Source organism: Lagopus muta, chromosome 2 (genome assembly GCF_023343835.1).
Source record: "Lagopus muta isolate bLagMut1 chromosome 2, bLagMut1 primary, whole genome shotgun sequence".
NCBI lineage: Eukaryota > Metazoa > Chordata > Aves > Galliformes > Phasianidae > Lagopus > Lagopus muta.
In genome coordinates, this window is record NC_064434.1 from 83106764 (window position 1) to 83130102 (window position 23339).

A 23339-nucleotide genomic window follows, 5' to 3' on the forward strand; every position below is an offset into this window, starting at 1 on the left:
GGTCACTTATGGAGAGAATAAGCAGCAGCATTCCTGCAACTGAACATGCCACCTCATTCCTACTTCTGTTACCGGTGCCACACAGAATGTGAAGTGCTTTTTCTTTCAAGAATGCCTCCCAGGTGATGCTGTGCTTTTGCAGACATCACTGATGAATTGACAAATGCAATTAATAACATCAAAAGCCAGGGAAAGTCAACATGAGAAGTTAAATAATTCACTTTAGGTCTAGGACCAAAACCAAGTAGACAATACATGCATCTGCCAAGGCACTATACCTATCTATTCCTACACAAAAAGCTATTATGCTTGTGCTGCCTGCTGCTGCCCTGTTTTCTAGGCTTTGGCACAGCTGCTATGGCCACACCACTTATGTCCAGATGACCAAAAAGCTGGTCTTCACTCTAAGAATGGCATTCCTGCAAGCACTCAGACACTTCTCTTCATGCCATTACATCCACAATGCTGCTGGCAGCTCCTTGAAGAAGGTCTGCAGTTCACATGTGTTTTCTATTTGGTGCTGCAGACTTCCCTCCAGCTGAAGGAGACTGGAGGAGCCCAGCTGTGACCAATTATGGTCAGGGCTGCCTGAGGTTAGGGCTGAGCGGCGGTGCAGGAGGTCATTTGCTCATGCTGCCTTGCAGAGACTGTGTTTTTGTGCTCAGCTGTGGCTTTTGCCAGTTTTGAAGATTTTTAGTCTGTTTCAGTGTTATTCTGTGTTTGCTCTGATTGTACTCCATCAGGTTTTGACTCCCATTAGATGCAGTTTCTGTGAGGCCTGTGACCTAGCCCAGGAGGTCAACCTGACGTTGCTTCCCACTGCTTCTCTGACAGGTACCACTGGTCAGGGCTGAGTCTGGGTGCAAACCAAACCTTGCTGAGTGCTGGAGACCTGCTGGAATCCACAGGAGTAAGGTGAGGGCTGCAGCCATTTCATCTTTCTGAGCCCTTTTTTTGAGGTCTATAACAACACCAATCTTTTAATACATCTGGATTTAATGCATGTAGTGCCCATGTGACAAATGGTGTCTATAAATACTGTGCAAGCACACAATAGGATATTTAGCATACTGTTTCCAACAGGCTTCCAGCTAGGCTCTCTGCCTGGCGTGTGCAGCAACTTCCCCGGGTCTCTGGGGAGTTCTGGGTGCTGTGCCCTCCACGTGAGGGCCACCCCCCAGGGAGAAGGGAGGTGCTTGGGGCACTGGGGGGTTTCTGTGGAAGCTCCAGGGTCCACAGCAGCACCAGGAATTTCTCCCCCTATCCTTCTCTCCATCAATTTCTCTGAGATGTTTGTGGTATTATTTGTATTATTAATACTTTTCTTAGGGAAAAAAAAAACCAACAACAAAACAACCAGCCCTTCTAGGAATCTGATTACATGTTTCTATATTTAAAATGAGAGGCTTTTTTATGTGCACGTAGAAAAAGTACTGGTTTACACTATTAAAATTTGCAAGCGCTTAGTGTAATCTGGTGATTAATGCAGCCTTTTACTGGGTTGCTTATAAACCATAAATTCCCCCCCACAGAATGGCTGCTGTGGCTCTTTGCCAATTAACCTCCACATGCTTTACTCTTGCTCTGAATCTGGGTGTTCCCTCGCTCATTTATTTGTTATTAACAAAGCACTTGCTGTTTGAAACACAGCATTTAGTACCCATGCTTCTGGTCCCCCAGCACATGCAATATTGATGTCCTGTGGATTGTATAAGAAGCCTGACTCATTAGTACAGAGGTATTAAATAAACATCTTGAAAGAACGCAAACAAATTTGGACATAACAGCTACAGTATTTTAATGCTAGCAGAGGCACAGCAAATGTGAGCTTAGTGAACTGAAAAGGAGAAAAGATCCGTTTCTTGCTTACACAAGTGTTGGTGGCAGGGATGTGATGGAAAGAGCAGGGGCCCACTCTGGTTTGCCTTTGGCTCACCTCATGCTTTGTCTTCATGTCTTAGAGTGCAATGTGTGGTATTTTTATCCTGAGTTGGAAGAGCTCCACAATGTTCATCGAGTCCTACTCCTGAAAAGAGTAACCTTCCTCTTTCCATCACACTGTTGGTCCTGAGCTCCTCTGCTGATGGCAGTGGTTGAGGCCCAAAATATTTCAACATAAAAAGCTTATCACAGGCACGGGGTAATATCAAATAGGCTGGATATCTGTTCTGAAGATTATGCTACATTTATTATTTATAACTAATGAATGAATGACACTTCAGAAATACGAAAGCAGATCTGCTCTTTTTGTTCAGGGTCTCTCAGTTCGTGAGTCGGTATCAGAGACTGCAATGTGGAAAGGTCACTTTGCAGTCTGTAAGCAGCTTTAAAGCCTTCACAGGCCTTAAAACAATGGGCTTAGCCAGTGGAAAAAAAATCTTCTGGAACAAGGTAGCTGCCAGCAGAAAGCTGGAAAATGGCTCTGTGATGAGCCTGCCACGTCTGCTCCTGGTGTGGGTAGAGGAGGGAGAGCTGAACAGCATTTGTCTGGTTTGTCACTGCTTCAACTAGTAATTCTTACTTTTATCTGTTCCAAGCTTGCTTCCAAATGACCAACTGTACAACTTGATGCTGTCTAATGGGACATGAAACAGCCAAACTGGTGAGTAGTCCTAGTTCTTACAAGCCTGCTGTCCCCTGGCAGTCTCTCATGTCTCTTGCCTTTCTTTGTTGCTGTGGCCCATGTGTCTCATCACTCAGCCCCTGGCCTCTGTGGTCTGGTTCTCACTAGTCCCACATCAGCCAAAATATGTCTCAGAGTTAGCACATTTCTTTAAATCCAGCTTTGTCCATCCACACTACTGGTACCTGCCATGAGTGAAGAGGGAGTCTGGACATCTCCCATCACACAAACAGGACATCAGGCATGTCAAGATGCCTCTCCATTTCTCCATACTGAAATACCAAGCCTGTGGCTTTCATAAAAATAGTGCCTGAAAACATGGTCCCCCAGACCAATTGCTCTGTGAAGGATTTGGACTTGTGCTGCTTCTGCTGACAGCTGTGGCAGTGAAAAAGTTTGACTGACCTTCCTGCAGGAACCCCTCCTGGCCCATTTGTGTTGAAACAAGTTGGATTTTTAAGGGAAACTCTGGTCTGGCTGAGGCAGGAGAAGCAGTGTGTGTGAGTCCCTGGGGTAGGGAGGACCTGGGTAGGGATGATCTGCCAGCCATGGGGCCAGGCCAGGGGCACGTTGGTCTCCCTGAAGCAGCACAGTTCAATCCAGGGGTAAGCAGCTGCACCTGGCTAACTTGACATAACCACTTCTGCTTGTTCATTTCCTCCTAGTTTACTTTCCTCTTGAGTGCTTACGATGCTTCCATCTGTGCTGCATTGCATATAGGAAAAAACCTATGGATGAAAAGCCACCTTACCATCTCCCTCCTGACTTCCTACCCTTCCTTTAAATGTCTTGCTAGCTGGTGCCAGCTGTCAGCATTGGACTGTGACTAATGCTCATTTTCTTGCACAATATTATGCTTAGCTTCTCGTTACCTAGTTCCAGCCTTTCTGGCGTCGTCTTCTCTTCTTATTTTCTCGTTTATGTCATGCATCCATTGCAAATAATCACCCTTAGAAGTCAGTATTGCCAGTCTGATTTCTTCAGGAAATGAGGTTTGGGTGATCATGCTCTGTACATCTTCAAATAACTGTTGAATACAATGGTTGATTGAATTTGGCTGATGGAGAGCAGACCCATGAGTAATTGAATTGCTAAGAGTTTTGTGCAAGTAGGCAGTGAGCTGGGGCAGACAGGACCTCTTAGGTCAAGGGACAGAAATGAAGGTAGCAAACATAGTAGTATCTTGTGAGATACCAAAAAATTAATAAGGGAGATGTATTTATCAATGCCAAAAGTAGATTTGTACCTTCAGATGATCACAAGATACGAGCCCTGGAATCTTGTGTTGCAGTGCTCTTTGAACTAACTTTTTCTAATGTGTTTGATGAGTGGTTGAGTCAGTAGTTTCAAATCTCTGAATTGGGCTTTTAGTTTTATTATGTGCCATGAAATAATAATAATAATAATAGCAATAAAGGCAAACTGTACTAAGGAGCATTTCCTATCCAGAAAGCTATTTTGGGAACAGCACCTTTCTGTAATCCTGCTGGGTTTTTCACTTCTCTGTAGATTTTGCTACCACAGCATTATGGATATCACATTTGGTTTTAATGCTCTGTTTTTGTTTCATTTCAAATGGTGGCGTAACATGGTCCAGAAGAACAATTGGTCTTTCTTCATTGTTCCAACTGGAGATTAAAGGCAATTCAGGTGCTTTGTCGTTGTTCAGTTGGGGTGCAGCCATTTTCCACTGTCCCGGTTGGAGGACCTCAGGAGACATCCCCTCCACAGGCTGCCCTGACCACTGCAGCACTTGGAATGCCTGGAACACAAAATCTTACCCCACCATTTTGTTTCCTGCACACAGCAGCAGATGCTCAGACCTTGCCCACTCCTTTCCAGGGACAACCTTACAAGAAGCTGCATAATGTGTACGCATATGTAATCCTGCAAGAAGTCAGTTGCCTTGCCAATGTTTGATCACACATTTAAACCTGGTTCAAGGCTTCTGTCTCCTGACTGCATGCAGAGCAAAGGAGGTTAGTGCATCACTAAGGCTTTGTGCAGTGAGGCATGCTGTCCAATACAGGACAAAGGGGAGGATTTAACCATAGGCTAATTCTAATTTTTCAGCAGAAAGGTACTTTTCCAATGTAATAGAATCCTAATTAAAAAACAGTGTCTTGTGCAGTAGTTTAGCTGTTGTGTTTCTCGCAGCCGTGCCATGTTACAGAGACAAACTATCAAGTGCTTAGCTTACAGCTTGTCTCAACACCTGGAAGGCTTCAGTAGAGACAGGTTTAAAAATTAATTCCTACTTCCCAGAGACAACGTACCCTGAATCTCTTACAGAGTATACTGTTCATTGGGTAACAGGAGGAGCTGGCAATAGAGACAAAAGCAGTGGGAATCAGGGATCAGTAAGATCAAACAACATTATTCCTCGTGCCATGGTAGAATTTGGGCAATGACCCTACATATTTTTAAACTGATGTGGCTTAATCCTCAGCATTGCACAGTTGTTCCCTCACTCCCCAGCTCTCAATGAGATGGATGAGAGAATAAAAACAAAACAAAACAAAAAAACCCAAAGTAGAACTCATGAATCTACTAAAACAGAAAACAAAAAAAGGATTATAGCAATTATCATCATGTTATTGCCTGCCTGTCCAGCTTCCCTCAGTTTTATAGTTTTTTACACTATTTCATATAGTTTGGAACATCTCTTTGGCCAGTTCAGGTTAACTGTGCTGTTTCTGCCTCCTCCCAGATCCTTGGGCTCCCCCAGCCCTCTTGCTAACAGGACAGTACAAGAGGCTGTAGCACTGATATGTCCTTGGCTCTGTACAGCACTGCTCAGCAATAACTAAAACATCAGTATGTTATCAGCATTGTTTTTGTCCCAAAGCCAAAACGCAGCATCACATCAGATGCTGTGAAGGAGAGGAAAAAAAAACCCTTTATCCCAAATGAAACCAGGACATAAATAGATAAGGTTGAGTTGAGAGAGTAGAAAGTTCTGATGTCATCAACCCTACAGTTGTTGCTGCTGGTGTTGAGTTTCTTGCCACTCCTGTCACTGGAGCAGATGCTGCTGGCTCTGCTGCTCATGATGTAGTTACTGCTGGCACCTCAATAACAGACAGGTATTCCCCAAGCTGAGATGAAGGTTGCTGATGAGCTGGGGGCTCTGGATGGGAGCAGGCAAGTCTGTACTGCAATCAAACTGCCACTGTTTTTGCAGAAGATGATCAGTCATGTTTTAAGTGTAGGCCAAGTGCAGGTACTGATAGAGACTGGTATATGAGGGTTGATTTGCAATCAGAAATATATGGTACCTAGAAATTACTCCAAAAGTTTCCTATACATGTGTTTCTTTTAAATACTACATATTTTCTCGTCTCTGTTTAGCCCTATAGTTTTCTAAAAAGGCTATACACTTAATTAAATTAAATACTATAGTGAAGTGAGTAGTTAAACATTCTGCTAGGCTCCTTAGTGACCACAACCCAAATAATAAGCATGAGCTGTGCTGCCAGAGGAGGAGCAGTGGCACTGTGTTCTGTCCACTTTCTCATGACATCTTACTGGGATCGGTGTGTTACAACAGGAGCATCAGTAGGAGAGGGATGTGTGTGCGTGTGCATTTGGAATCATAAAATCATTAAGGCTGGAAAAGACCAGTAAGATCATCTTGTCCAACTGTTGACGCACCCCCACCAAACCCCCTAACCACGTCCCTCAGTGCCACTCCATGTGGTTCATGAACACCTCCTGTGATGCTACCATCTCCCTGGGTGTCCTGTTTCAAAGCATCACTACTCTTTACAAGAAGAATTTTTTCCTAATATCCAACCTGAATAGAGGTGGAGAAATGACATATTTCAATGTGCAGTGTATAAATACATCAGATGCGTTTGTAGGAAAGACCCCCAGAATATCAACTGCATCTTTCTCCAACTAATACATGATTTCAGCCAGAGCAATATTAGTGATGAACCATGTTATTTAGTGTCAGCTTGAACTACAGTACAGGTACATGCAGTGCGAGGAAAGGTTATCTGGTGAAATGGATGAGCAGATAAATAGCAGTTGATGGCAGAGCACTGCATGTTCTCATAACAGCACTGCTTTGCGAACTGCAGTACAGGGCGTAATCTCATCATAAAAGTTTATTTGATCAAATGTTTCTTTGCTTCTGTGAACAGTCTGATCTCAATGGATCAAAGAAAGGAGCAAAAATGTGAACGCATATAAGGGTGAGACTTACCTACAAGGATAGTCTCATCCTTGTAGGTAACTGCTGATACATGCCAGGGTGTGAATTTAGGCTGCTAGTGATCTGCCTGTGTTTCATCATTGTTTGAAGCCTATTTTTCACCGTGATTTTTATAGCTGACCAGGATCTTGATTTCAGTGAGTCAGAAATTGGTCTTTGGTAAAGGTGTCAGTTCAGATGGCTTTGAAAAATGTATTTCCTTATGAACCATAGATGAGTATCAAATGTCTTCAGTAGTACAGTGTGAAAATTGAAATACTAATCATAGTCCTGGGCAGCTAAATTACTTTTACAGATGTGTATGGTGCTGTTGGGCACATTTTCCCAGATAATAATAGAGGAAATTACTTGGGACTGGCCTGGCTTCTGAAAGATACATAATTGCTGGGGAAAAGCTATGTTTGGCAAGCTTTCTCTTAGCTTTTGGCCAGATCTTTGGAGTACAAGCCATCTTAGGCCTGTTGCCATTACTTACCTACTACCTGAGTTCCTTACCCTGTACTTCATGATCATTTTAGTAGTTTTCGTCCATTCACCTGCTACGGAAACACAGACTAGTCTGAAGCACAGCATTTATCAGCCAAGTCTGTGAGTCTTTCCTCCATATGACATTTGAACTAATTCATCGTTTCAGCATATAGAGCAATTTTAAAATATGAAACGGCAAGTTGCATGTGAAGAACAAGTAAAAACAAGGGTCAGACATATTTGAGGAGATGAGAGAGTTGTTCTCTTGATTACGAACAGCAAAAAATATCATAGAATCATAGAATCACCAAGGTTGGAAAAGACCTAAAAGATCATCCAGTCCAACCGTTCACCTATTACCAATAGCTCCCACTAAACCATGTCCCTCAACACAACATCCTTGTGTGACTCCACAGTTTCTGGACTTCCAGGTGAGTGCTGGAATCTGCAGTTGTGACAGGGTGATCGGCTTGTAAATATTGAACGTGTTTCAGTCCTAGTCCTGTCTCTGATAAAGTAGCTTTCTCTTGTCCTTTCCTCTGCTGTTAGTACTGATAACCACACAAACAAGCACTGGTGATAACATTCAGTGTTTACTAAGTGCTTCACATGTATCCAGGGTTGGGAAAACTGTAGCTCATAACATTTTCCAATATTTCTATAAGAAAAACTGTCATTAGAATTGTCTTTTTTTATATATATATATAGGAATAATGGAGAATATAAGTGACCTAACCATAGCAAATTAGTGGCAGAGTTAGGATGGCATTGACTTCTGCATGTCCTCTGAAGAATTTTGAGAATTACAGTCCTTATTCACTCAGCTAAATAGACTTGAGCTGTCTTGTGCAGCACTATTATGGGCTGTGCTGAAAGAAATAATGGGAATTCAAACTTCTGACATTGGTCTTCTTCCTTCAGAATTCTTTGACACCAATCATGAAGTACTAAAAAATTTTTAAGGCTGTTGAGTTTTCATGTCTTACTTAACTCACTTGTGTGAAGGAGTTATGAGGATTTGCACATCAGTGTTGGTAAAGCAGAGTACTGCTTGATGTGCAGTGGGAGATCTGCTCAGTGGTGTGGCCAAATCCCCAGTACCTGTGCAGTGTGTGTGCTAAACTGAGCAGTACTAAGAGCATGGGCAGGAGAGGGTGATCTCCCCAGATCCTGGCAAACCTGCTTCCATACACCAAGCTTCATTGATGGGAGGGTTCAACACCAACCGTCCTGGAACTCATCCTTGGCTCTGCTCGTCAACCTTGGGCTCTTAGTGATCTTTTGCATTTCTATCTAATTCCTTCCAAGTGCAGAGGTGATGGAGTTTTGACCAGGGTGTGCTGAGGAACGGCATACCCCAATGTATGAATGGTATCATATGCAAGATCATGGTTTCCATATCGTAAGCTTCCTTGGGAGCTAACTTTTTCATAGGTGCCAAACTCAAGGCAAATGCTGGATTGGATTTTTTGTATTGCCCAATTACTTGTGTTGATGTTTTCTGTGAATTGTGAACTTGCAAAGTTTGATTGCTGCTCCAAGGTCATTTGTGTTTGCATCAAGGCCTATGCTATGACTCGCTTTTTACTTCATTTCCAATAAGAACAGACCATCCTTGGAGTTTGATTTCCTCTGCAGAATTTTCTATGAGCTAGATGTTGGTGATGTATTTTGTCAGGACAATAAATTAAAAAGGAAGGACTATGTTATTCTTCTTTGACTACGCTTCCTCCAGAGATGACAGTCTGGTAAATTACAGGCATTCAGCAAATTTCTATATGCAGTCAGCTGATTTGTGGTGCCAGTTGGATGGGACAACAGGAGCATCCCCAGTATCTTCAGCCAGTGATACTGCGTGGAGGCTTTACTGCTGCCTTAAATCAGCACGAGTGATGTGGTTTTGAGAGATATTTGAAACTGAAAGCTCAAACTGTTTCTTCTGTCAGGGCTGGAATACAGGCTGTGAACTGCTGTGGTTCAGGAATTGCTTCAGGAATGTTTTGAAAATGGGGCAGGAACTAGAACCAGTGATTGTATGAGCCAGCTCAGTACATGCATCATTTTCTGTGGGTTAATTCAGGGATATTAAGTCCATCAGGGACTGTAATGATCAGCTGCTTAGATTGTACCATTTACCCTGGCAATTCCAGCATCAAGGCAAGGCAACCCACGACTGAACAAGAGTGTATTTACAGAAACACTCTTATCACGACTCAGTCTTCTCATGAAGTATGTTCTTGATCAAATTGGAGTACACATCTTAACTTTACAGAACCACCAACTGTTTCAGCACGGCAGCTCTTGAAGTGCACTTGTACATGATATTCCACTGTGCGGTCTCCTACTAAATTGGACTACATTTTAAGGTGAAAAGACACTCTTCAGAAAACCAGTAGCCAGCAGAAGACTAGAGTTTATAGAATCACTGAATCGATTAGGTTGGGAAGGACCTTGAAGATTATCCAGTTCCAACTCTCCTGCTATGGGCAAGGCTGCCAGCCACCAGACCATGCTGCCCAGGGCCCTGTCCATCCCAGACTGAAATACCTTTAGGGTGTTCAAGATGTGTGGTTAGCTGTTTATTTATTTCTCTTCTGTGCACATGAACAATTGAAAAGCAGTTGAACAGTCGAGGAAGGAGACATGGCTGCTGGCTCATAGGCATTAGCCTCAACACACCGTAGTTGTACAAATATTTTTAACCAATTAACCAATACAAAAGTTGGTCAGAAACCTGAGAAATATGTTGGTGCTTTTGCTCATATTCAGGTGAATTTCCACTGATCCTTATGCAAGGGTGTCACAATTGTACTAAAAAAAACAAAAAACAAACAAACAAAAAAACAAAGATGATGAGCTGAAATATACACAACTGCACTCCTATCATTTTAAGGACCCTAAAGTGTTCTTGAGAATTTGGCCCACAGGTTTTGCAGAGAAAATCTGCTTAGTGGCTCAGATATTTACAACAGCGCTAGCAAACATAATGAGAGGGATAGCACAACTGATGTGCACAGATGATGTGTAGTTAGGAAGAATTGTTTCGGACATGAGAATCATTTGCCACTGTTGTGTGTTCCCCTGCTTAGACCACTTGCCTGTAATGCACTTTTGTAGGGCATTTTCTGTTGCTTGGTTTTGTTTTTCCAGCAGTGTCCTAGAGAATCCTAGCATTATCGAGGGGGAGCATCTAGTTTTAATCCTTTTCTAGCTAGTGTTGAAATCAGCTTTTTTTCCAGTATGACCTGATCAGGAGACAACAGCAGTACTGTCACAGTTGTAATGAGAAAAGAATTAATCTCGCTCCCTTGGGTTTCATGGGGGCTTGATGCATTTCTTCTGAAGTCCAAGTTCAAGGCAACAAGCTTTACAAGGTGAAGGTCTTTGATAACACAGCTTATAAGAAAATAAAGTGGGAGAGAAAGCAGAAGGGGGTATCAAAGTCCCCATATACTGAATTGCAACCCTAGCTTGAGAACCACAAAGCTAGAGCTGTGCCTGACCCCCACCAGGGAGATTTCCTTGGCAGAGCTATAGGAGCACCTTACAGGTTACACCTGTGAGCACTTTGTTACTCTGAGATTTAGACAATATTGGTGTTTGAACATGCTTGCAATATTTTAATGCTGATTGATTCTGTAGGAAAAGTAAACATTGTACTTGTTTTATTGCTTTAATTCAATCATTGATTAAATGTCTTTGGCCAAAGCACCAGCTATGGAACTAATTATCCACCTCCACATCAGGTCTCTTTTGGACTCGTGGATGGAAGGCTGGCCTAGCCTATGTCTTGTATACATGGGCAGGGCACTCTGATTCAGTTTTGTAACCTTAGTGTTTGTTACACTGAAGTGCAGATTGTTTACGCAGAGAAACTAATTCTGAGTCATTCTTCCCCCTTCTTTGTTTCTTTGTAGTTACTTATCAGGTTAAGTCAGAAGGCAACTCTTCTCTGTGCTGAAAGTTGAATGGCTTTTTTAGCCATAAATTTTAACTCACTTAATGCTTTCAGCATGCTGAGGAGGGCAACTCATGGGCAAGGGACAGTGAGCCACGATTTTCCTTTGCCTGGATTAGTCATAATAGTAATATAGTGATCACTGCTCAAAAATTAAACATTCCTAAAAGCAAGCTGTTGTACAGAATCTGTACACTACTACAAAACAGCATTAGATCAGTTATATCAGATTCTATAAAATATTTTTTTCATGGGCAGCTTACTAAAAAGGAAAGAATTCACTGTGCTTCTGTGATCACAATTCTCTCTAAGAGCAGTTAATGTATTGTATCAGTCGATGTGACTATGTAGCAGCAGTGAAAAACAGCTTAGAAGAACTTAGCTTTCTAAAAGATGAAGCAGCTGATCTGGCATGTGATTTGTGACAGAGGTAGAGTATTAGCCCTTGTTTGATTCTTTGGTCTAATTCCAAATTTTGTCATTGCTTCATGTGAACAATAAAAATATGGCACAAAGATTGTGAGGTCTGTTTAAAATTTAATGAACTACAGATGCATTTTAGGGTTTGATCTAAAGCCCACTGAATTACATGAAAGAGAATGCTTTCTCTAACACAGCTTCAGTGAGTGAAAGGAAGAAGGGAAAACAGAGAACTTAAGGAAAAGAAGAGCAAAGGAAAAAAGTGAACAAAGCAATGGTAATCAGAATTATATCACAGCTCTCTGTCCCCATCCCTATGTATATTCATTACTATTACTGTTATTTTTTAAGTAATCCTTATGATAAGGCCACACCTAGGATCCTAGTCCAGCAGTTCTCTGCTCTAAGCGTTTTGCCAGCTTAGATGCAAAGCTTTCTGTTCATATCAAGAATTGAAAGAAATATCAGTTCTTCTTCTACCTCACTCCTTTCATGCCAGGCTGTTGGAGATGCTTTTGCTTCTCCTAGGACTTGTCCCTCTCCCAGCTCTACTAAGAGAGCTTTGGCTCCCCACACGTGTACTGTTCTGCCATGGAATTGCTCTTTTTTCTTCTTTTCCTTGCTATTAATTCAGACATAGTTCAGAAATGAACAGCCAACCACAATTTTCTCCAAAGGTTCTGAACTAGTCTTCACGTAATCTGTTGATCACAAAGAAATTAACTTCTTTTGAACAAGACTGGATAAAAAAATAATGCATATGCTTATCTGATAAACTCATTTTTCTTACTTTATGGAACTATTCTGCATGCCTATGCATGTTTTTCAATATGCCTGTGTTCCAAACCAAAATGCAACTCAGGTAAAATTTACTTTCCTCTTAATCATGACCATCAAGCTTTCAGTTGAATGAACCTTCTTCCCCAAAGCCAAAGTCAGTTTTGGGCTTCAGTTAATTTTACTCACAGATCCAATGCAAAGCACTAAGTCTGCTTAAAGTATAGAAATAAAATTGATCCACTCTGAAATGAGAAGTTCTAATGAGCATGAAACTTCTGACTGTTAGGCTTGTTTGCAAGAGAAAGAGCTACTTGGAAAAATCGCATGTTGCATACCCCACCAGGGTTCCAATTGCTGAGCTACTGGAAAAAGAGGGCAGCCAGCAATGAAGGAGCCCTGGGGTGGAGGTTACAGTCAGTCAGGTTATTTGACACGGAAGTCAACAGATCAATAGGCCCCCCTACCAACCCTGCGAAGAAATATTTATTTCCTGGAGAAATGCTCTGAATATTACAAGGAAGCACTTACTACTGTGCCTAGGAAGATACAGTTTGGGTTTTTATTTCATGGGTTTTTATTTTACATGTTAAAGACTCCAACCAGATAAAAAGATAAATTACACTAGATTAGTGAAATAGTAATGGCAGTTGTAAAGGTGGAAAAGGGATCCTGCAGTATATTGATTATGGATACCGAAAAGCAGGCACATTGCTGCTTGCTTTGCTGATTCAGGGTGTCCAGGTCAATCACAGCACAGACCTGGAGCTGTGAGATGCATCAGGTCTCAGTCATTGTACTGTGTTGCCATGGGGAGAAGCAATACCTCTGCTTGCCCGGACTCCATCTCCTGCTTGGCTTTGGATTCCCTACAGCATTGAAAACATCCATGTATCGCTGTCAGCATGTATGCCCTGTTTGTGCCTCCTCCCTAGACTCATGCAGGCCCAAACCACTGGGGTGTTGCAGTTCATGTGAAATGCTGGGTCAGGGAAAAAAAGAGCTGTATTCACTTTTTTTTTTTTTTTTTAATAATTATTTTAATGTCTATTGTTCAACCGTTCAAAGACTATATATAAATCTCAGGGTCTCCAAATTATTAACTATTTCTTTTAATTAACCATAGTAATCCCCATTGTTTTGCCAGATGGGAGGTAAATAACTCCTTGGCTAACTAAATGCTCAAGTAGGGTTGGAGGAGGCTTTAATTATTTAATTTTGTTAATCACAAAGTCTGCTCATTGCTGTTTGTGTATGGTGGAGCAATTGAAAAAGCAGTTACTGTGCAATGTGGCTGCAGCCATCTTTCCTCCTTTAGGATGTTTTAAAAAGATATTCTGTTCACGTCTTGTAATCTGCAATGCCATGTATATTCTGCCTTAGGATTTTGTCTTAGAGTTTAACACAAATCAGTATCCAGTATCACATTTGTGAGGGAGAATGGGTACAAGGTACAAGTTTGCAGTGAAGTGGGAATTCCCGGAGTAATACCCGGGGTGTTCTTAGCTACTGAAAAGGACAAGAAAAGGAGCCCTGGGGTGGACAAGAAAAAACAAAAACAAACAAACAACAACAAAAAAACACAACAGAATTTGAGGCTACATTAATGAATGCATGCATAGAAGAAAAAGGGTAAAAGAAATAAAAGTTACTATTCTAGCAACAATACCATAAAACTCTGTTAGAAATCTAAGGCAGTGTCCTTTATTCCTGTAAAATTAATGTACAGGTTTGAAATCCAGTATAGTGTGAGAGAGGGGAAAAAAAATCTGATGGAATTCATTTGAGAGGTATACACTGTAACTTTAAATATGGGGCAGTTATCTACAGTAGTCGTGTTGAAAAATGTATGTAGCGCTCCCAAAAATCTTCAGACTGACCTCACTGCAAATAAACTCAGTTGGGCAGATTCCTCTGCGGTGTAAATGGTGGTAACTACTCTGAAATCAATGACCTAAATTTGGATGGGGTGGGGATCTGCCTGTACTCATTTTTTATGCAATAGCCATAGCAAGGCTAGTGAGCTTCCCAGGCAAGGCAATCATTGCTCCATCTGTATCAAAAGGGATTATTTCTAGCTGAGAGCTGAAAGGATGTTTAACTTGCTCATGATGCTCAGTGCCAGGTCTTTGTGTTACGGTTAGAGAGGTTCATGAAAAATCAAGCATTCCTACCACCTTTTCTCTCTTGGGCCATCAGATCATAGCAACCTACGGTCACTGTTCACCCGGTCTGCACTCACAAGGTGTGATACTGGGGGTAAATGACACAGTGCCACAGATGAAGCTTTGGATTTGTCTGCTTCCCACTTCTTCATCTAAATTACACTGTTTATTTTCCAAGATAACGCAGTATGGTTTGAAGAAGAAAGTTTCTGCTTTGTTAAGCATCATTCTTTGTGTCCACACTTGGAAAATTGCAGGTGCATTGTGTCGTTGCTGCGAGTATTATTTACTGTTACCTCTACTGGGAAACCAGGTGGTGCTGCAGAGGACAATAACACACACTTACAGCAAAGAAGATATGATATTCTCCTGTGGTGATATTGATGACTCCGATAGATGGTAAATATACAGTTGGAGAAAACCCCACTGTTAGCCCAGCAAGACTGACCTTAAACAGCAATGTATGCCTATTTATATCATGAATCCAGCCTGCCACCAAAGCAAAAGCAGTAAGCGCAGTGTACTCATAGGCTGAGTGCCAGCATTAAAATTGCATTTGCATCACTTTTGTTTGTTTTTAGAAAACTGTTCTCAGGTCTGTTTGCTTGAGTAGCGAAGCAAGGATTTCATTTTATTAGGAGACTCTGAGCCCTGGAGTGGAACACCAATCACTACTCCTTTACTGATCTTGCAGTCAGAAAACAATACTGAAATATATCAAAAATGTCTGGCCTCTCCTGGCTCTCTGAAAACCTCATCCCCTGCATTTACTGTGTATCCCATGATCAAGAACATGTGCCAAGGTTGCACCTCTGGTCCTTGCTGTTCCCTTTAAGTTCTTTTGTAGCTACTGGTGGTGGAGGGTGCTCTCTCAAATTACTGTTTTTATGGAAGCCTACATCTGCCTCCTCTGGGTTCATTACTGAGAGGTGGTTGACTCCAGGGCATGTCTGGTTCTAGCCCTTCGTGAGAGGATGCATTTTGCACTCACAGTAGGTGAAACCTGTGCTGGTCTCAAGCCAATTTAAACAATTTGTGTTATTGTTTTCTGAAGGGCAGCATTTGCATTTTTGAGGAAACCTAGCAACACTGAAGTGAAAGAAAAGTGATTAAGATGTGGTGGACTATTAGAAATGTAAGACTGAATTATGGTCTACTGGGAAAACTAATATGAGTGTGGCTAATGACATCCTTTAGAAACTGATACAAAAAAAGACATATTAATGTCTTTATTTATGTCTTATAATGATAATCTACTATATTTTTCTTGTTAATTGCTTAATTTAAAGTACTAAAAAAACTTTAGGTAATTGGTATTTAAAGATCCAGAGAGGTACCCATTGAAATGACAGGTATTTCTTCTTCATTGGTAGCTTATATATGTTTACATTTCATGTTGTCAAAGAAGGAAAATGAATATGAAAAGACTAAAATGAGAAATGACTCAAGAGACTTCATGGAGCTGATAACCAAAGTAATATGTGTTGGAAGAAATAAGTAGGTAAAGCCAATGAGAAAGAAGCACAAATAAAGCAAACTTCACCCTGGCCCTATTAATATATGATACAGTTTAATGTAGATTGATTGGTCTCTACTAAACCACAGCTATGTAAGGATCAAATTAGATTGTACCATACCAGATCCTTGGTTAGTTAATATGATGTTGAATGAGATGTACCTATGTCTCTGCTGACAATGAGGTTGTGGCCACCAAATTGACCTTGGTTTTTCATAATTGTTCTAAAGCATAGAGATGTCTGGCTTTGTAGACAAGATTTAAGATTTCAGTTTTCAGTTCCAGAGTTTGTGTCTTGTGGGGTGATTTTCATGACATAACTACTTCAACAAAAGCCTAGTGTAGACACAATTAAACCAACTATAAAGCTATTTTGCTGTTTGAGCTTATAGATTCTGCCAACCTGGATCACATTTTGCAGGCAAAAAATATTCTCCTTATGAGGGAGGGGTTTACAGGTACAGCTAGCCCAGGATGACAAAAGTTTTGAGTGTAAACAGGAACTAGGAGGTGATTTCAGTCAGAATGTCTTACCAAAGTGTCACTTGTTTGCAAAAGGCTCTCCCTCCCTGGCCATATATAAGGCCTGACTCTGCCCTGCCCCAGAAGCTGGCTAGGAGGGAAAACAATACCTGTTCTGTCGTGAAACAGCTACACCAATGCACTGAATACTACAAGAAGCTGGTATGGAGAAGAGCAGTGCCCTGGCAAGCACAAAACTGTGAAAAATTTGTCCTTGCCCTGTGTTTCCTTATAGGTTCTTCTAACATTTCTACGGCTGCTGGCAGCCTAGACAGCTTTCACAATTCACAGGGCGGACATACAGGAAACGGCAGGCAGAAAGCTGGATTTAAAGGATTTACAGCAGCTGGGCAGTAGGACTTACACAGTACCTGCTTGTGGCATTTGTCTGTAGTCATCACTGTTTTAGTGAGCTCTGTGTTCATCTCCCCTCACAGAAATACAAATCAGATATAGAAACAACTATTCTTTACTTTTTTTTTCTGCATATATATATGTATATAAAAGGCAGGTATTTGGATTGAAATAGGAAAAAGAAAAGAGAAATTTTTAAGACCGTGTACCACAAATATTTTGGAAATCCATATGTTTAATGAGATAAAAGAGCCAAATGCATGAATGGTTTCACCAGCAAGTAATCTGGTGAGTATGAGGAAAAATCCTTTTAAAATCTTTGAAGTAAATGGCCATGCAAAGACACAGCTTGAGGCAAAAGCTATTCGAGTAGAGTGGGAAAAGTCTTTGTTCTAGAGAATTAAACCTAAAATTCCAAAGTAGATGAGAGAAACCTGAACTTCTCAAACATCTGGCAGCTCTAAAGAGAAATCTGCAAGGGCTCAGAGAAATGTCTGCATGAGACAATGCTGAGGACAGAGTCAGACTGCTGCCTCATGCAGGTCCTGCCCTCATAGGGCAATGCAAAGCACTCGACAGACGTGCAGCCACTCTGTAGGATCAGTTAGAGGAACCAGCAAACACAGAGTGAATGAAAACCCCAAATGCTAGACAGAAGACTGCCTTAAATAGGCCTATAGGTAGTGTTGTAGTACCAAGAACAATGAAGTACCAAGAGCAATTTAGGCTGCACAGGATTTCCAGAGTTATCATGTCCATAACACAGTCCCAAACAGGGCCAGCTCCAGCAGGTATTGGAACCCTATTGCAGTCTTGCTGTGCTCAGGAGGGCAACAGTCTCTCTCCTTAGCTAAGCATTTAGCAGGAGGATTGTTTTAAAAGACAAAATCTACCAGCTAAACTGGGTAGCCAGGAAATGGGATTTGGGATCTGGATGTGTAGCACTACTCAGAGCATACTGTAATCCCTGACCAGTGGTGTAGTCTGAGAAAGAGGGAAATGCCCCTTGCAGTAAAGCTGACATGTTTGAAACTGGGCTTGGAGTCATGGGGTGACGAGAGAGGTGTGGGCAAGGAGCCTTGCACTGGGACACGAGAGTGCTGGTCCTTGGTCTCATGGGTCCTAAGAGATTTTATATGAGAGCACATTCTTTATTTAAGACACGGTAATAACCTTGGTAGCAGGGACAAATAATACCAACAAAGAAATAAGTTATTGGAACCTCATGAAATAGAGACATGAGGTACCATTACCATCCATGTTGACTGTGAGCACATGGAGAACTTAGCATGTTTGAGATTGAGCAGTCAAAGGCTTTACTCAGTGTCTGATAGGATGGCTGTGATCATGGGCTTCATAGTTTGGGAATTTAGCATTGAAAGAAGAATGTGTTTAAGACTGAGGCACCAGTGCATTTTTTGAGATACGACTATCAGTATATATGCAATACTGTGACTGTCTTACATGACAAAAGGCTTTATAGGATAGAGTCCAGTCTCCCAGATAAATTGAAACAAACAAACAAACAAACAAAAAACTTCACTGAACTGTAATCTGAAATTATTTTTGATGTTGTTGCTGCTGTTCTTCTAGGTACAATGCAACTAGGCATTAGTATGTAATCTTTTGATTCTGATTGTTTTCACTAAAATCCATGTAACTGCAACAAGCTTTGCTGCGTGAGACTCATGACTAAGCTTTGAATAATTTGGATTCTAGTCTAATTTTTAATAGCATTTTCCAGTTTAGTGCTTTCTCCCTTCTCTGTTATGGTTGCCATTATAAACTTGTAAGAAGATTTCCCAGGAAGAGGATTTCTTATTGCCTAGACTTTTCTTATGGAGACACTCAGCAATATTAGCAAATGTCTTCTGAATGAGATAATTATACAGCAGATCAAGGATACTGCATTTCTCATCATTAATAAGTTCACTAGTGATTACTGAAATGTATTTTATTGAATTTATACATTCCTCTTATGGAATGCACGCATGATAGGACATTGTCAAAACGTGTATCTTTCCTTAGGGCTGGTCATGACAAAGTGTTTTGATCTTACAGCTCAGCTTCTGTTTAGCATGTGATTTCGTAGCTCCATGCTTTGAAAGGTCTTGTCACAAATGGAATTGCGATTACTTAAGGTTATGTAGAGTGAGCTCATCATCTAAGGCAGGTACTGAACAGTAAAAAAAATAAAAATAAAAATGTAGACAACGACTGAGGACCCATCTTTACTGTCTCACCCAATGACCCACCATTTCTGCTAATTCCTGAATCCCTCTACAGGGACAGAGGGCCAAAGACTGCATCCTTTTGTGTGCAAAATGCAGCATTGCCCTTTTACTTTTGCCCCTATGAAAGTCTTGGAAGTGTTTACAAGAAAATATTTTCCACTTCAGATAGAGCCTCAAATCTCATCTGAAATTGCCTGGATGTTCTAAACTTATGAGCATCATCCCACCAGAGATGTGTTCTTGAATGTTAAATTTAGGCTAATTGGAGGCATATCCTTTAATTTAGCAAGCTGATACTAATACAGATCAAGAGCTAAAAATTAACACTGGAGATGATGTGTATGCTAAATGCCTAAGTGATGTCTTAACCTATAATTATACAAGTTCTGTTAATAGTGAATAATTCAGATCTTCAGGGATTTCAATAGTCTGATAGGCTGTAGTTATTTCCAATTTACATTATGGTTGCTAGGTTTCATTAAAATAGGAAAAAGTCCATAGAGTGCAGCAGAAGCAAATTGGTGTTTGAAGTTATCACCCAGGAATCCAAACATGAATTTTATGTTAGAAGGTGTCCAGAAAACACAATGGCACCGAAGCTGAGCATTGATGATGAACATGAGTGGTGTGCGAAAAGAGTGTTTGCAGAAGGTGCTGAGGAGGAACTTCACTGGGAGCAGTATTCTCTGTAACAGCCATACCTTAGATGCTGCACTGGTACAGCGTGTAAAGCGTCCAAAATATGTTAGAAGCCTCAATTAAGCCTTGCTGCATTCTTCTGAAGTATTTAAATTTTGTTATCAGTGCTTTGCAGATGGCAGGCTGAGCCACGATAAGGCTCGTGGCTTATCAGAGTGGTGCAGTGACTCAGTCGGGGCGCAGGGCTGCAGCCTCCCACTAGGCCACAGCCAGGGGCATTTTCACCACAGCAGTGCTTGGGGCTGCTTGTCCCGCTCCCCTGCTCACCACCGCTCCTTTCATCCTCACATCACCATCCTCAGTCTTCTCGGCTGGGCTGGGATGCACAGTTTTGGGCGTGCCAGGCTTCAGGTTACTGAACACAACGTGGGTTGATGTTCATGGTTTCTGGGTCTCTTCCAGATCCTGCTCTTTCAAGCCGTACTGTACGTAGACAAATTATTTCAGGAACATCTAGGACAAATTAGATTACCTGATAGATACTAAAAATACCACACAAATGAGATCATGGGAATGACCAGCATGTGTCACAGTTTGGTAGAAGTCAAGTTAGCTGACACATTTTGAGACTGAAATTTGACTTTCCATTCCTTGTAAATTCTTCTGAAGTATATTTTGAATATAAAGAATATCTGCTTCTTATGAGCAGATTAACAACTGAAATAAATGTTCTTTTGGCCTAATGATTAGCTATTTCACCACTGTTTTGTTAGTGATTCACATTACACAAATTCAGCCTCAAGTTCCTCATGTATATATCATTACTTTTTGTATCTAAAATGAAAATCTGCATTTCTCTGAAAACACAGAAAACACTGCTTTGAGTTGGGTTTGTTTGTTTGTTTGTTTGTTTGTTTTTAATATCTTGAAGCTCTTCACTTTTCTCTCTAGTAAAAGAGCCACAGGGTGATGAGATACAAATAAAGAGCTCTCCCTTTATAAAATAGGTTTCCACAACATCTCCTTTTCCCCCTGAATCCAAGTAACCTATTACGTCTCACACTGAAATATGCGTAACCATTTTGTAACATATTGCTAACTATCTCTAATTTGCATAAGATATAACAGCAGAACTCCACTTAATATTGTACTGGTTAAGTTACTACTATTACGTAATTACATAATGGAGAAATAGCAAATTCAAACTCTTAAAATGCTGATCACAAAGTATATTAAATTATAGCATTGCCTCAACTGTAGGGCAGGTATGGCACACCCACAGACCTGAAGTGGATGGAATAAAGCAGAGCACAACGTGGCTTCTGTCCTGGAAACCAACACCTGAAGATGCATTGTAGACCTTAAAGAGCTACACTACCAGTGCCTCTGATGTCTGAAGCCTCTGAGATTTGCCCTTAAAGCTCTGATTAACCCCGAGCCAACTACATTGATCTCCCAGTTGCCCAACAAAATGGTATTGAGATTGTGGAGTTTAATTATTTACTGTTTGGAAAACACTTTCAGACAGGTAAAGAAGAGATGTCTTGTTAGTACTGAGTTATGTTAAGCAATAATCCCAATCGATAAAAATCACCAAATAATTAAGTACCTTCAGACACTTAAAACCCATTGCAACAGCCATTAGCAGCAGGTTGGAGGGCTGTTGGCGTATCACTTTAGCGTATTATGAATTCCCCATAGAGCAGGCAGATGTCCCAGTGATGGCTATGCATGCTGCATATATCACAGTCTTGTCCCTGTGCTATTAACTCTGAGGGTTTCACACTGAAAAATCCTGTCATGGGAATACGGATGAGGACAGTGTGCTAGAGATGTAATAGCAAGAGAAGAGAAATGTGGATGGTCAAAGCACACACAGGAGGCCAGACTGTGAATCACCGCATAACCCGAAGGAGCTCATTTATCTTCTCTTCTTCAGTGTAACCCTCTGTGAGAAACATATAAAGAAATTTAATTGCTTTGTGGACTGTTATGTAGTGTGATTAATAATATTTAGAAAGCCCTTTGAGATCTCTGGATAAACGCTGTTTTTTGTGGGGTTTTTTGGTTTGTTTGTTTGTTTTTCAAGGATATTCTTAGTGCATTCATAGCTTTCGTTTCTTGAGTTCGGCCTCAGAGTTTAGAGGAGTCTTTCTAATGCTCTACGTGCATTTTATTTCTGTGAAACTCTGGCTGCTAGTGTCAAATGCCAGCATATTCACAGAGCACAGACCATCTGCTTTTGCTGAAACGAAATAGCCCTGTGTTTACTTAGGAAAATGGATGCAGACATTTTCATTTCTCACAGCTGTTCCTCCCTGGGAAACAGGAGGGTAGGAACGTGGTTGTTTTTTTTTCTCCTCTACAGCAAAGGAATAGTAAGCTTAATTGACATTCCACAAACCGAGATCTGCAGATCTTGCAAGCACAAATGACTTGCCTTATTTTGCTTCCCCCTTCCTTGCTTAGGGAATAACGCCACAGCAAGTGTTGCAAATTTCTGATAGTTTGTGGGCAGTAAGGCAGGCTGCCAGGGGAACTGAGATTGTATCATACGCTAATAAAAACAATAATAATTATAAAAAGCACTCCTTCCACTTTTGAACAGTTCTGATACTGAGAAGTGATCTGTGACATACCACACTTACAGTGGCACAGTGTGCATCTTACCTTATGGTTTTGCATGAGGTCCTGAAAGGCTCTCCTTCATGCCTTCAAGGCAATTCTTAATTCTTACCTTGCCAAGTCTTCACACTAGCTTGGAGCTATTGGGACAGGGCAGGGGTCACTGCTCTTTCCAAAATGAGACTTCTAAGTCAGGCTTACTGGATTGAAATTTGTATTCATTATTATTTTTTTATTATTACTGGTCTTTGAAATCAACAATTTGCTTTCTTACTTTAATTGCAGATAAAATAATTTCACATCCATACCTACTCTGCCCTTTCAGTGTTCTTAAAAGGCAATCAGGATGTATTACATGCACAGGAACCAAGGGCTGGTATTAATCTACAATAATTAAAGCTTTGATGATTATGGAAAACATGTTTGAATATCAACCAAATATCTCATATGTGTTTCAGTTTCAGTTTTTTATATTCCAGTTTCAGTATTTCAGTTATGTCTCTTCATTGTCTGGAGAGGCTCACATTTGTTATTATTTTCATTTTATAAATGGGGGAATTAAAACTGAGAACTCACCAAGGGTGCCCAGGTAACCATGAGCAAATGTATGACAAGAATCTGAGGAGGGTGAATCTGAATCGCCTGTTAGCTCTTTGAAGTGGAAAGAATAAGTATGAAATGTATGCAGAATATTTACAGTGCATTACTTTAATAATAGCCTACATTTTTGGTTCTATTAATATTTAACTATTTCTAGAAACTATCATTGCTACATCAAAAGGAATCGACTGGCTCTTTTGCTGAACGATTATAGTTTTC

General features: G+C 40.9%; 1 long non-coding RNA gene across 1 annotated transcript; it reads left to right on the plus strand.

Moving 5' to 3' along the window:
- Positions 1-655: 655 nt before the first annotated feature.
- On the plus strand, positions 656-22022 carry LOC125689270 (uncharacterized). Its single transcript, XR_007375156.1, has 3 exons — positions 656-915; positions 2538-2602; positions 21156-22022. It is a non-coding gene; the product is annotated as an uncharacterized LOC125689270 (long non-coding RNA).
- Positions 22023-23339: the final 1317 nt, after the last annotated feature.